Source organism: Oncorhynchus nerka, linkage group LG26 (genome assembly GCF_034236695.1).
Source record: "Oncorhynchus nerka isolate Pitt River linkage group LG26, Oner_Uvic_2.0, whole genome shotgun sequence".
Taxonomy (NCBI): domain Eukaryota; kingdom Metazoa; phylum Chordata; class Actinopteri; order Salmoniformes; family Salmonidae; genus Oncorhynchus; species Oncorhynchus nerka.
The window spans coordinates 21,158,308-21,172,381 of NC_088421.1; the positions used below are offsets into that span (position 1 = coordinate 21,158,308).

Here is a 14,074-nt window from a genome sequence, read left to right on the forward strand (position 1 = left end):
GGATAAGGAGGTGCTCTCTCTGCTGTTTCCTGAAGTCCATGACCATCTCCTTTGTTTTGTTGACGTTAAGTGAGAGGTTGTTTTCCTGACACTACACTCTGAGTGCCCTCACCTCCCTATTGTCTTGTCATTGTTGGTGATCAAGCCTACTACTGTTGTGTCATCTGCAAACTTGATGATCAAATTGGAGGTGTGCATGGCCACGCAGTCATGGATGAAAGGAGTACAGGTGTACGGGAGGGCTGAGCATGCACCCTTGTGGGGCTCCAGTGTTGAGGATCAGCGAAGTGGAGATGTTGTTTCCTACCTTCACCACCTGGGGGCGGCCCATCAGGGAGTTCAGGACCCAAATGCACAGGGCGGGTTTAAGACCCAGGGCCTCACGCTTAATGATGAGCTTGGAGGGTACTATGGTGTTGAATGCTGAGCTATAGTCAATGAACAGCATTCTAACAAAGGTATTCCTCTTGTCCAGATGGGATAGGGCAGTGTGCAGTGTGATGGCGATTGTATCGTCTGAGGACCTATTGGGACAGTAGGCAAATTGCAGTGGGTCAAGGGTGACAGGTAAGGTGTAGGTGATATGATCCTTGACTAGTCTCTCAAAGCACTTCATGATGATAGAAGTGAGTGCTACAGGGCGATAGTCATTCAGTTCAGTTACCTTTGCCTTCTTGGGAACAGGAACAATAGTGGCCATCTTGAAGCATGTGGGGACAGCAGACTGGGATGGGGAAAGATTGAATATGCCCGTAAACAGTAAACACACCAGCCAGCTGGTCTGCACATGCTCTGAGGATGCGGCTAGGGATGCCGTCTGTGCCGTCAGCCTTGCGAGGGTTAACACGTTTTAAATGTCTTACTCACGTTGGCCATGGAGAAGGAGATGGGGGTGCAGTCCTTGGTAGCGGGCCGCGTCGGTGGCACTGTATTATCCTCAAAGCAGGCAAAGAAGGTGTTTTGTTTGTCTGGAAGCAAGACGTTAGTGTTTGTGATGTGGCTGGTTTTCTTTTTGTAGTCCGTGATTGCCTGTAGACCCTACCACATACGTCTCGTGTCTGAGTCGTTGAATTACGACTCCACTTTGTCCCTATACTGAAGTTTCGCTCCATCATTCTTAAATATAAAAGATTGAAACCACCAAGACTCTTGCTAAAGCTGGCAGCCTGGCCAATCTGACCAATCGGGACAGAGCTCCAGAGTTCCTCTATCGAGATAGGAGAACCTTCCAGAAGGACAACCATCTCTGCAGCACTATATCAATCAGGCCTCTATGGTAGAGTGGCCAGACGGAAGCCACTCCTCAATAAAAGGCGCATGACAGCCCGCTTGGAGTTTTACCAAAAGGCACCTAAAGGAAAAATCAAGATTGAACTCTTTGGCCTGAATGCCAAGCGTCACTTCTGGAGGAAACCTGGCACCATCCCTACGGTGAATGTGGGGATGTTTTTCAGCGGCAGGGACTGGGAGACAAGTCAGGATCGAGGGAAAGGTGCACGGAGCAAAGTACAGTGAGATCCTTGATGAAAACCTGCTCCAGAGCGCTCAGGACCTCAGACTAGGGCAAAAATGTACCCTCCAACAGGACAACGACCCTAAGCACACAGAGAAGACAATGCAGAAGTGGCTTTGGGACAAGTCTCTGAATGTCCTTGAGTGGCCCAGACTTGAACCCGATCTAACATCTCTGGAGAGATGACAGAGCTTGAGAGGATCTGCAGAGAAGAATGGGAGAAACTCCCCAAATACAGGTGTGCAAAGCTTGTAGCAATATACCCAAGTAGACTCGAGGCTGTAATTGTTGCCAAAGGTGCTTCAACAAAGTACTAAGTAAAGGGTCTGAATACTTATGTAAATGTGATATTTCCGTTTTTTGCAAACATTTCTACCTTTCTAAAACCTGGTTTTGCTTTGTCATTAGGGGGTAGATTGATGAGGAAAAAACTATTTTATCCATTTTAGAATAAGGCTGTAACGTAACAAAATATGGAAAAGGTCAAGGGGTCTGAATACTTTCCGAATGTACATACATGGGGCATTAGTCTCAAGGATCAGGGCTGAGTACCGGGCAGGTAGCTGGCTAGTGATGGCTGTTCAACAGTCTGATGGCCTCATGATAGAAAGAGCTGTTTCTCAGTGTCTTGGTCCCTGCTCTGATGCACCTGTACCTCTGATGCACCTGACCGTGTCTCGGTGGCTGAGGTCCTTGCTGATCTTCTTGACCTTCCTTTGACACTGAGTGCTATAAATGTTCTGGAGGGCAGGCAGCGTGCCCTTGGTGATGCAGTTGAGGGCGTTACAGTTGCCGTACCAGGCGGTGATGCAGCCTGACAGAATGCTCTCAATGGTGCATCTATAGAAGTTTGTGAGGGTCTTAGGGGCCATGCGGAATTTCTTCAACTGCGTGGCACCATTTCAGGTCATCAGTGATGTGCATGCCAAGGAACCTTTGAAGCTCTTGACCCGCTCCACTGCGGCCCGTTGATGTGGATGGGGGAGTGCTTCCTCTTCACTCTACTGTTTTGTCTCATGTCTACACTGTATTGCAGGTGTACACCACATTGTGCCTACCCATCTCAGAAGCTGCATTGTGTGTTTTGAAATGCATTGTGTCATGATAAAATTCCATCCAAAGTGTTTTCAATATACCTAATATTATGACACATTTTTGTTGATTCTCTATGTCATTTCAAACTAGAAGATTATACTTCGTACTCTGCAATTGAGCACCAATCCAGCTTTTGATTCAAACAAGCAAATTCAAACAAGCGAATGTACCAAGCTTGATTTTTAAACACGTCAATGAGTCTAATTAGTGTCATTCTCCCAACCCCAATAAGGTTCCTAAAAGCTGGGCCCAGTCTCCGCCAGCCAGTCATTTTTTAAGATGGCAGGGGGGCTCTTAACAAGATAAGCCCTGAGATCAGTGTTCCTGGAGGAACATTACCTGAACAAGCGAGCTGATGAAAATTACTGTAGTGTACCGCCGCCTGCTTGGAAACAGCTGAAGTGTTGTTCAAACGTCTCAGATAAAACAACCAACACGAGTACCACTAGAACACCTATAATTCCCACTCCACACAGGGAAAGGCTGAGAAAGACGGGAGATGATCCTATTTGTACTGAGACTTGATTAAGAAACAGGCTTCAAATCCTGCTATTTAACAAGGTGGTGGGGATTAAAAAGGTCTCTCCAAATCCTGAGAACAGCAAACTGTTTCCCTGGAAAGCTCTTTTCATAGTGCTCCACTGAGGGCTGAAAGCTGAGAGGAGAAACCACTACTCACCTCCTCTCATTAAAATGATCTCAGCTCTCACAGAGTGATTGGTCCAAGGGACTTGATGACTGCCAGACAGATGCAGGCATTAGTTTGCTGTTTCTTTCTAACATAGGAAGGAACGACCTTGGCTTAAGCATGTTTTTCAGATGCCATTCTCTGTGGAGGTTCCAACAGATATGAGGCATTTGGCATTGGGGGAGGGCTGTGTGTGTGTGTGTGTGTGTGTGTGTGTGTGTGTGTGTGTGTGTGTGTGTGTGTGTGTGTGTGTGTGTGTGTGTGTGTGTGTGTGTGTGTGTGTGTGTGTGTGTGCATGTGTGTGCCCTTGTGTTGATATCTGCTCTGGCTTTGACTGCTGTTGGCAATTTAAGATAGGGTGCTCTCACAATGCCTCAGCAGCCTGAGATGTGCAATATTGACTGGTTTCAATTTCCTCCATTTTGACAGCCCATTTCGGCCGCAACTATGAATAAAGAGGGCCATAGTCTCAGTATTGCAGTACACATCACTCTCCGATCAAATGTTCCCCTCTCCCCCAAGCCTTTAGGGAGACTACACAACACTGGCATACATAACACTGGATGAATATAGCCTGAACACAGCCTCAGATTACTGCACACCACAGTCAAGTCCAGTAGAAGCACCAAATGATTTACGTATCCTCAAACTGAAGTCATTTTGAATGGTATATGCACCATTAAAAATAAAATGAAGAAATGATCAAGCCAACGGCTGACGCTCATTGAATTACATGTTCAGCTTGACAGCTCTGTGTTGGTGAAGAAATGAAAGTACAATTAGATTTTGAAAAATGAATATGGGGAATAACAGTATTGCTTTCTCGGAATTGTCAAACTTGACAGTGCTATTACCATCACTACAAGATCAGCAGTTGGCATGTTGTATTCGGTGTACAGAATTTAGCCGTTTCACCCCACGCTGTTCAATGGACTGATTGAATTACATGTAAATGAAGGAAACGGAGCAATTTCAACAACATTGCCTCTTTTATCATAGTCCTAATCCAACTGACAAACCCTTTTTGGCAATATGGAAGTAAAGCACTACTGGAAAGCATCAGAATAAGAACACACCTTTAAAACATCACAGCTAGTGGAGGCCATGTCCATAAAAACTGCTTTTGGCAAAGAACTGAGACAATTTTCTGATAGCGTTATAGTAACACATTGTTGAAGTCTAATCCGTTGACAAAGAGTATACTAGTGTGTATGTGCCAGGGAGCTCTGACCTGATATATGAGGGTCATATTCTATACAGACCATTCTTCTTAGCTCTTCCACATCGTGCTCTAAGTCAGGGCTGAGGCGGAGACTCCATGAATGACCCTTAATGTGACAGAGAAATGGGGATCACTTTCTCTCTGTGGCTGTGCCAGCAGTCTGATGATATCGACTAGATGGTGTGAGCGGGCGGGGGAGACTCCAAAAAGCGGATTAAAGCGAGGAGATAAGGCAATCCACTGTAATTAAGCCCTATCTCTGGACAGCCACTGAAGAAGATACATCATCCTTCACAGCCTTGCCACTGTTGAAATACACTAACAATTATTCAATAATTAATTTTTATGCATGCATGAGCCAAACACTAATAGGACATATTTTAACTACAACATTATAGCGTACTCTTCAATTAAATTAATTGGGAATGCATTTATGATCAATGTAATACATCACCTTTTTCATATTTTTTAATCACTCTATTGTAATTGTATCAGCTCTGTTGTCAGGCCTTTTATGATGCAGCCTATGTTAATTTCCCTTTCCAGACATTTCTAATTGAGAAGTGAGATATATAGGCTTGTGGCACTAGACATACTACAGGAGACATTAGCCAGGGCCCTCAGGGTGCCACTGCTGCTATCCATCCTGCATTGTTAACAGGAAGTTAATAACATGAAGTTGAAGTATAATGAGAAGTCACCTTACAGGGTTCTGGATTTACTCCTTCAGAGGACACTGTGAAATATGTCTGGACAAGGGTCCTCCACAATCAACCATCTCTGATCTCCAGTTCACACAGAAAAATTAGCATAGAGTGAAAATTTCACTGTGAATGGTGGTGCATGAGAAATGATAGGATTCAAATGAAATACATTGATCAAATGAGGTGAAAATACTTGGATCCTCTGGTTTAAAAGGACTTCTAGTTGACAAAGAAAAATATTACACTCCCAAGCAAATGTGCCCTGTCTGTCTCAAATTGGTATTTATCAAGCGAGAAATTGCAATGAAATAATTTAACCCTAGACTTTGAAGTAATATTGTATTGTAATGACGGTTTTTACCTTTGTTGAATGAACAATTCCTTAGGTCCATGTGTTGCGTTGATTCCCTACTGTTAAAAGTGTTTTCACCATTTAGTTTCTAGCTACTATAGACTTTTTACTGTAGCTCTGAGACCCTTTTATGTCATCTAGTGTTGCACCAAAGATGTTTCCCAAATTGTTTTATAACACAGAACATATTCATCAAAGTGTTCTATTTTCTTAAATCCTCCTTTTCTCTTCTAGATTCCAACACGATCATGCAATGTCTCTGGACATGGTAAGTGTTTCAAAGGCTTTCCTATGCAGAGGGTTATTAGACATGGGTAAACAGAAGCCATCTTTGAAATGCTCTGACATTTCCTCATCAACTGAAATGCAAACAGTGTGGAGCCTTCATCATTTTCCAGTAGAAAATGTCTGAAAGCAGCGAATGGTGTGGTCAACACCGTGCAAGGGGACGTGAGGCCACATATGTGACTACATTACACCAGCTAGCCATTCCATGTTCCACCCCCTGCTGTTCACCACTGGCAGTCATAGCAACCACAAAGGAATTATAAACGGCTTGGAATAGGTTGTCCTTCATGAATGATACTGTTCAGCTTCCAACTATCTGGGTAATACATACACCACAGCTTTTACATCAGGTGTTGCTGTTTGTCAGGGCCTTTTCGGAGGTTTCCCCCTCTTGTCCTTTATCATACACTGTAACACCTTGACAGGAAGAGATAGCAGAAAGTACGAGGTGTCCTTTTCTACAGGTGAAAGTCTCTTAAAGGCCTAATGTGGAGGGAGTCGTAAAATCTCAACTATTATTGCCATCCATTAATGGTCCACACTTCATTCAGCACCAATTAGGCTTTTTCTCCCCATCCTCTGTATCCTGAGGCAACCAGTCGAGGATTTGGAGATGGGGAGAGACAACCCTTCCACTAGGAGCCCTGAATCACCAGGTTTAAGTACTCAGACTGCTTGAGTCTCCTCTCGAGAATGATATCCAGAGGGAAACAAAGAAGTCATAATTGTTTGAGTGACAGACTTTATGTCTCTGCACTGCAAGGTCAGATATTTACCTCCCCAAAAAACGGAATGTGATAAGTGATCTCTGGAATGGGAGGATTTCTTATAGAATAACTTACAGTAGTAGTGTGTGTCATAGTCAAGTGTAAAACGTAAGCTATATACTGTATGTTTTAATTGGTTAATTTATAATGAATTATTAACATGAGAGAGCTGGCTTGGAAAAAGGTAAGCATCAGCTTCAATAGAATAAGTTAAAATAGCAGAGGACAGAGGAGTAACCAAACTATAATTGTGTGATCACTTGCATGCCAACCTCAACCTTGTCCCTCCCAAAAAGCCATAAGGAAGAAATGTTCTCAGGAGGTTCATTTGTGACTATATTATCACGAGAACTAGGGTAATTGCCAACAAATGACAAAAAAAGGACTATTGAAAACCAATTTGGCTTATAACTGACCGTGTGATGTCCTCTCAGCAGGTGGTTATTCATAATACAGCAGGTAATTCATATGAATTATTTCCTACCTGTCATTCACCTTGTTCCAGCCGCTCACTGTTGAAGTGATTGTAGTTGCTGTAGATTTCACGCTGGCACCTACGGCTGCTTTCTTGGCTGACCTTCCTGGACTCTCCCTTCAACCAATTATCTGTGGGCCTTGCAGAGAAAGACACAAGTGTAAATATTCCAACGAGAATCCTGTGGCCTCATTGATCAACAGCCAATACTTCCTGAAACTGATCCTGGTCAATACATAACTACAGAAATAGCTAAGGATAGTAGCGTAAAAATAGAGCATACAGATGTACATATTATGTCCGTGCACTGTGCTACTGCCATCTGTGTCATTAAAATGTAAAAAAACTCACTTATGAAAAACATTGGAAATTTGGCAATGTGCACTGAGTATGTTAAGCATTTTCAGCAGTTAAACAAATCAGTGAGGTAACTTGCTGAGGTGGTTATGGCTATGATATTACATTTAGATATGTGATTAGAGTACAGTGAGATTCCACATGTCCAAACAAATAACACTTTAACAGAAGATTATTTGTAAATCAAGCCATCTGACAGATTGAATGGAAGGTATGTGACCAACAAAATGTCCTCAATAGAAACAGTTCAGTGAGCATTCTTTCTGAAAACCTCTGGAAATGGCTATGAATACATCACATTGGCCTTTCTACATGCTCCACCTCTGAATTCAGTATCACAGCTAGCAAACCAGCGGGGGCTACATTTGCCTTAAAATGTTTCATCTCCAAATGAAAACAGGCCACCTCCATGAAAAGAGCTGTGATGGTAAGTATGAGAGCAGGGTCATTTGGTGCCAACAAAGTATTGGTAAAATGAGTTTCCATGGAGACTGATATGCTCTCATATGCGAAGAGTGGCATTTTGGAATGAATGAAGCAAACTGCGGGGCACAAGATAATGGGCTTAGACAAAGAGAGACAGTGTCAACACCAGTATGTTCACCCAGTCTGAGGTTTCGCCACACAAAGAAAGGGCTTCTCCTGTAATGCACATGTCCTGCTGCCACTAAGTGTTTAGGCCTTCCATTGTTAGGTCAAATCCCCTAGAAATGGGTCCTCTTAAACAAAATAGATTAAAAAATTTTTTAAAAAAATTAATACCTCAAGGAGTACAATTTCATAGATACATGTGTGTGGAATTACATCCTAACAGCTTTCACAGTTATAGTGTATGGGTGAAGTAATACAGTCGCCTATGAAACAAATACCCATAAAGCACTGCTCAAAGGTGACCCTTTTGATGGGGCTTCCTGTAATGCTCTGTGAGGAAGCAGGAACTAGAGCAACTGAAATGTATGCCTTTGAATCCCATGACCTCTGTGCCAAGATCATGTTGAAACAACTGCACTGTGATGATTGTCAGAGAAATTGACATGCACACACACAGCAATAAACATGTGACAATGCAGACACAAGACACAACCTCCGATGCCTATCTTTTCAGCGAGCGCCACTGTCAATGGTTGCAAGGTGAGCCACCTGTACACGCCTTAGAAACTTATTGATGTGATTGAGTTGGGATTTTTGCTTATCTCCGTAATATCAGTCACCTTGTTTTTCTGTCAAAAGTCAACAACGGCACTATCTAACCCTGATATGGAGCCAATTAAATCCTTGTTTCAATCTACCGTGCCAGGGTGCTGTGAAGTGCATTCTAATGTCTCCTCAATTCAACACTTAACCCCTCAGAGTCTGGGCTCCTGCATTTGGTGCATTTAGAGACTGGGATGATTCAGGGATGGCTCAGCATACAGACCATTTGTGTGTCCACAGCCTGGGGTATATGTGGAGCAGGAGCCTACGGTTTATCAGAGAGGTGAGGGAAAAGGTGACGCTATTGACACGCAGAGGCACAGCTAAGCCACTTCAGATCCCAATCGATCACAGGTCCACTCCACTACATGTGGGATTCTCCCAATAAACCCAGATTTGTCCTGTCTGCCTCCCAGACCCCGGGACAGAGAGAGCTGGACTGTACCCATCCAACTCTAATATAGTCACAATTTGCACTGGCCAGACAAGTCAAATTTCCTCTAATTTGGTATTTGCCCATGTCAATGAGTCTGGTTCCTCTCAGGGTTTCGTTGAGTTCTGGTGAAGGACTTTCTTTACCTTGTTAATACTGTCCACTTAGGATAGCTTCATAAAGGTCCGGAGTGGGACTATTTTAAATGGTCTGTGACAGTGACGTTGTAAAAAAGCTCCTTAAAATCAAACTGTAATTGGATTAGCTAGGAATGAGTCCCAGACTTCATCTAACGGGGCTGCAGGAGCATCCTTATTAACCTGGCCCAACACTGACTTGACTGATGGCTGGCCCGCTTTGTTTGTTTTGCCTGATCTCTGTCAGTCACGCCCCACATAATTACTGTGTGCCTTCGCAGGTTACATATTGAATATTAGCTGCACTGTAAGCAAACTTTAATTACATGGGCAAGTGGGTTGAGTTAATAAGGCTGCTTCAAAAACACACAGTGCATCTCCCTCCTCCAGTTACCATGGCGTTGTGTTCAGGGATGGATAGGGTGTTTGTGCAGCTATGTTCTGTGATGTAAATAAAATGGTGGCAAAATGATAAGCAGACTGGTTGACATCCTGTCTGGAGAGACTTGACAGTTTGAAATGACATTAATGCGTATCTCGTTATTATTAAATCTATATGTTCTGTACCTACAGTATGCTATCGAAAATGTTGTGTTGTGCCTAGTTGAATGTGTCGATGCCTATCTCCTAGAACCCATTGCTGATTCCTCTCATGCCTGTGTAGCGATGCAGAAGCCATCGACTCTGATGTTCACAGGTCAAGTCAGATTCATCTCAGGGCTATCTGATATCAATGCATCCCAGCGCTGTGCTGTGCTGTGTGAGAGAAATGACACGTTTAGATTACATGGGTGCCTTTAAAAGCATTCAGCTGTACCGCGCCAGGCTTTCAATAGGTGGGAACACAGCGTTCATGTTATCTCCCTGGCTTCCAGTGTTCTGTTTTGCAGGCTTCTTTTAAAGGCAAGCCACAAGGTCTTACTATTGGCAGGTTCAAGGGCAATATAAATCAGCCATGACACGTCCCATCGTTGTTATGTAGGGCGCAGAGGCCTCTGTCTGCGTCAGCCAGGGTCTCAGGTTGACCCTTTGTGTCTGAGGCGAGATCACATTAACAACCTGACTCATTACATTAACAGTGCTGCTACCAGCACAACATGAATAATGCCTACCCTTTCTGAAGGGGTTACAAACCAGTCAGAGCACCACACACGGGAAGAAAGTATCATACTATTAGTATCCATGAATCCATAAACGACACACGCTGTCTAGAAATGGGTACGGACGTTGAAACCTATGCAAAGGCACTTTCTTCAACACATTAACGGTAGATGAGAGACAATATCTGTGAGTGAAACCTGCTGTTTACATTGTGTTCTCTGATTCAAAACGTAGAGGCTCGGTGGGAAATGTCTTTAGTATCAATCAAGCCAATCGTTTTGCTCGGCTGCTGATGCTTTGTTAATGGTTTTTATGCAGTGAACGCCGTGCTACGTTTGGGACCATTCCATTGGGTCAGCAGAATTTGGGGGATTCTTTTCTTGCACAGCAGCTCAATATTTTTTAACCTTCCCCACCCCACCCTCCCTTCCTTCCTTTCTCATCCCAGCACCGGGGGATCTGTCACAAATCAAGGCTGAGGAGGTCAATAAAAGCAAACCATGCCAGACGCACTGACTGACACATCAAAAGTTCCCCTGGCTGCGATACACGCTCTGCCTTCCTTCCCTTCCGACCAATTTAGTTTGGTCCGAGGGGAGCCCCATAATCCATGCTTCTCAAAGTGTGCTTAATCAACCTCTGATTAAGAGAGAGCACGTTGAGAGGTGCCGAGCAAAGCAACCCCCCCACCCCCCGCAGGCATCTCCAGGCCCCATCCACTCCACAAACCTTGAGTCAAACAAAAGAGGCAAAGGAAAGGAGGGGTGGCGAGGGGGTGGAGGAGTTCTTGATTAGTTTGTTTTCTCCTCTTTGTCCTTTGTCCCCATCAAACAACGTATTCTCTTTTGTTCTGTGTTGGGTCCCTCCTTCCATTCACATACACAAATGGGAATTACAAATCTGACGTTTCAGTCTTTTTCTCATTTCTTTTTTTCTCTTTCTTTTTCTCTCCTCCCTTTTTCCTGTTTTTGTTATGAGTGTCCTCCGGGTGTTGGAGAATGAATCAAACATCAGGATGTTGGTGGGAAGGGCACAGCGTTTCCTGAATGGATTGAATGCAGAGAGGGGGTGTCTTGGTGGTGGAGAGCAGCAGTGGAGGTGACAGCAAATGGCCTCGCTAGGGGGACCAGGTGCACATGGGGCTGAGTTTGACCTCTATCATACGCCCTTCACCACATGTACTCATTTTTCTCTCAGTTTCTCTCACTCACTTTTATCCTGCTGATCGCTTTCTTCACACTTTGGTCTTCTAGGTCTTTGCCAGCAGTTAGTGTATCTTTGTACAAGATTAAGCTGTGTAGATTTCAAAGATATTACGTTTAATCACTTGGTATGTTCAAGAGGGAATGCTTTCATTTTGTACGTTTGTCTAATAAGAGACGTTAAACAGTATTTCCAATTTCCAAAACGGCACAAAGAAAGCTACTTCAACTCAAAAGTGGTTGAGAACTCAAAACTTGTAGATAACTTGGAGCCAGTGGGTTTGGCGAAAACACAACATTGTATGGGTAGTGTATGGGGCCAAAATGGATGGCACTTGCTCATCTTTGTTGAACTATTTTATAGATGACATCACCGGCAAGATTGGACTCGATAAGAAAAAAGTTAATATTTAGGCGGTAGAAAAGTCCCAATAAGTACATTGGATCTCTTTAGTTAACACAGTGTCCAAAGACATCTTTATACGAGATTAAGCTGTGTAGATTTCAAAGAGATTTTAAAGAGATTAAGTTTAATCACTTGGCAAGATTGGACTTGAGAAGAAAAAAGATAATATTTAGGCGGTAGAAAAGTCCCAATAAGTACATTATTAAGTGAAAGCCAGAGAGATAAAAGAACAGATAGATGGATCTTTTCAACCCACACTCCTCTATCTCCTCAGCCAACCTCCTCTGTCAACCAACTCTGCTATTTCAGACACACTCTGATCAACAAAGTACTGTGCTTGTCCATAGCAACACCCACATAAAACACACAGTCAAGGTTGTATAATCTCTTTACCCTCATCCTAGAATATAAGCCTCTTCTGCCGTACCCACAGCACACGCAGGTCACTAAGTGGTGAAAAACAGCAACTCTTATAATGGCTTATGGTATTCAAAACGCATGAATTTATGACCCTGTAAATGATATCCAAAAAGGCTATGGTACTGTCAGCATGCAGGTATTGTCATGGAATTTGTACAGTGGGTGGTACAACAGCCTACATGTTCCATCTGTGGTCCTGTTCAGATAGAAATGGGTGTAAGAGGCCTCAATCTTGAAATGATCTTCCTGCCACAGACGGCTTTTCAACTTTGATGTAAAGATTTTTTCTCCCCAAAGCCATATCTCCTCAATCTCTCTCCCCTTCTCCTCCCCTCTCCTTGTATCAATTAGATTTTTGCATGTCAAGTCAGAAAGAGGTTGTCAGGGGAGATAGCGCTCTTGTCTCATGTGATTGAGGTGGCAGCCATTTATAACAGAGCAGCCCAAAACGACAGATCCCCACTTATCTCAGCTACAGCTCGACTGCCGATGCCCTTTTCATTGAGGCAATGAGGATGAAGGTCTCACTGGGTCACTTTGTCAAAAGCAGCAGGACTATTACAAATCTCCCCAATCCATCCTTGTGTGGGGCATGGAGCTTTCCACTGGGAGCAGAGTGGGCTGTTTCAGCTCTGCCTCTCTCCTCAACCGATCTCTCTGTCTGTCTCTCATGCCAGGGTGTCTCACAGGGGGGTTGTTATCAGAAAGGGCCCATTTGTTATCCTGGTTTCACACCATCACCAAACCAGCTATTTGCTTATTTTATCTATCAAGGGAACCCTGTTAATGCGAGCTATAAAATGTGTGTACCCCATTGTAGCGATCAAGTTCAGCCTTAGGACTGATTCTAGTCACATAAAATAGTCAACAACCGGAGGCAATTACACTAGCAGTAGGAAGATTGACACTGGTACTGTTATGTTCAAGTTTGTTCATGGAGTTATACTCCCTATGAAAATGCTGGTCTGATCCCTATGTTAATACAGATGTAAAATCTTAATTTGATCACACTGTTGCAGGAGATGTTTCCTGGAATAAAGGAAATGTAGTGTATTTGAGGTTAAAAAAGGCTTCTGAAGTTTGTGATTTCCACTTTGAAATTCCAGACTTCATTTTCCCATACCAAAAATGTATGAAACCCTACAAAAATCTCAAATAATTATAATCAACATAATAATTAAAATGTCCAGTTGCTGCAGGATTATTTTCTTGCTGTAGCAAACTGGCTCAAATTAAGATCTGATCTGTATTGTGGGGACTAATTGCACGTCATACAGAGCCCTTGATGGAGTGAACGTTTCTTCTATAGATGGATCCTCTTATTAGCCAAAGATTGCATACGTCCCTACGTGCTTTGACACCTGCACCTCTGACTGACTGTCTGCCTGCCTCGGTCCAGGAACACTGACTGACTGACTGCCTCGGTCCAGGAACACTGACTGACTGACTGACTGCCTCAGTCCAGGAACACTGACTGACTGCCTCGGTCCAGGAACACTGACTGACTGCCTGCCTCGGTCCAGGAACACTGACTGACTGACTGACTGACTGCCTGCCTCAGTCCAGGAACACTGACTGACTGACTGAGTACCTCGGTCCAGGAACACTGACTGACTTCTACCCTCAAGCCATAAGACTCCTGTATATAGTCTCGCTATTGTTATTTTACTGCTGCTCTTTAACTACTTTTATTTCTTATTCTTATCTGTATTTTTTAAAA

At 43.5% G+C, this 14,074-nt stretch overlaps 1 long non-coding RNA gene across 1 annotated transcript in view; it reads right to left on the bottom strand.

Annotated features, from left to right (window-relative positions):
- The window catches only part of LOC115110701 (uncharacterized), a 364,514-nt gene that overhangs the window by 316,733 nt on the left and 33,707 nt on the right, over positions 1 to 14,074 (bottom strand). The window contains exon 2 of the long non-coding RNA XR_010461294.1: positions 7,114 to 7,243. This is a non-coding gene — a long non-coding RNA (uncharacterized LOC115110701). The remainder of the gene's footprint in view (positions 1 to 7,113; positions 7,244 to 14,074) is intronic.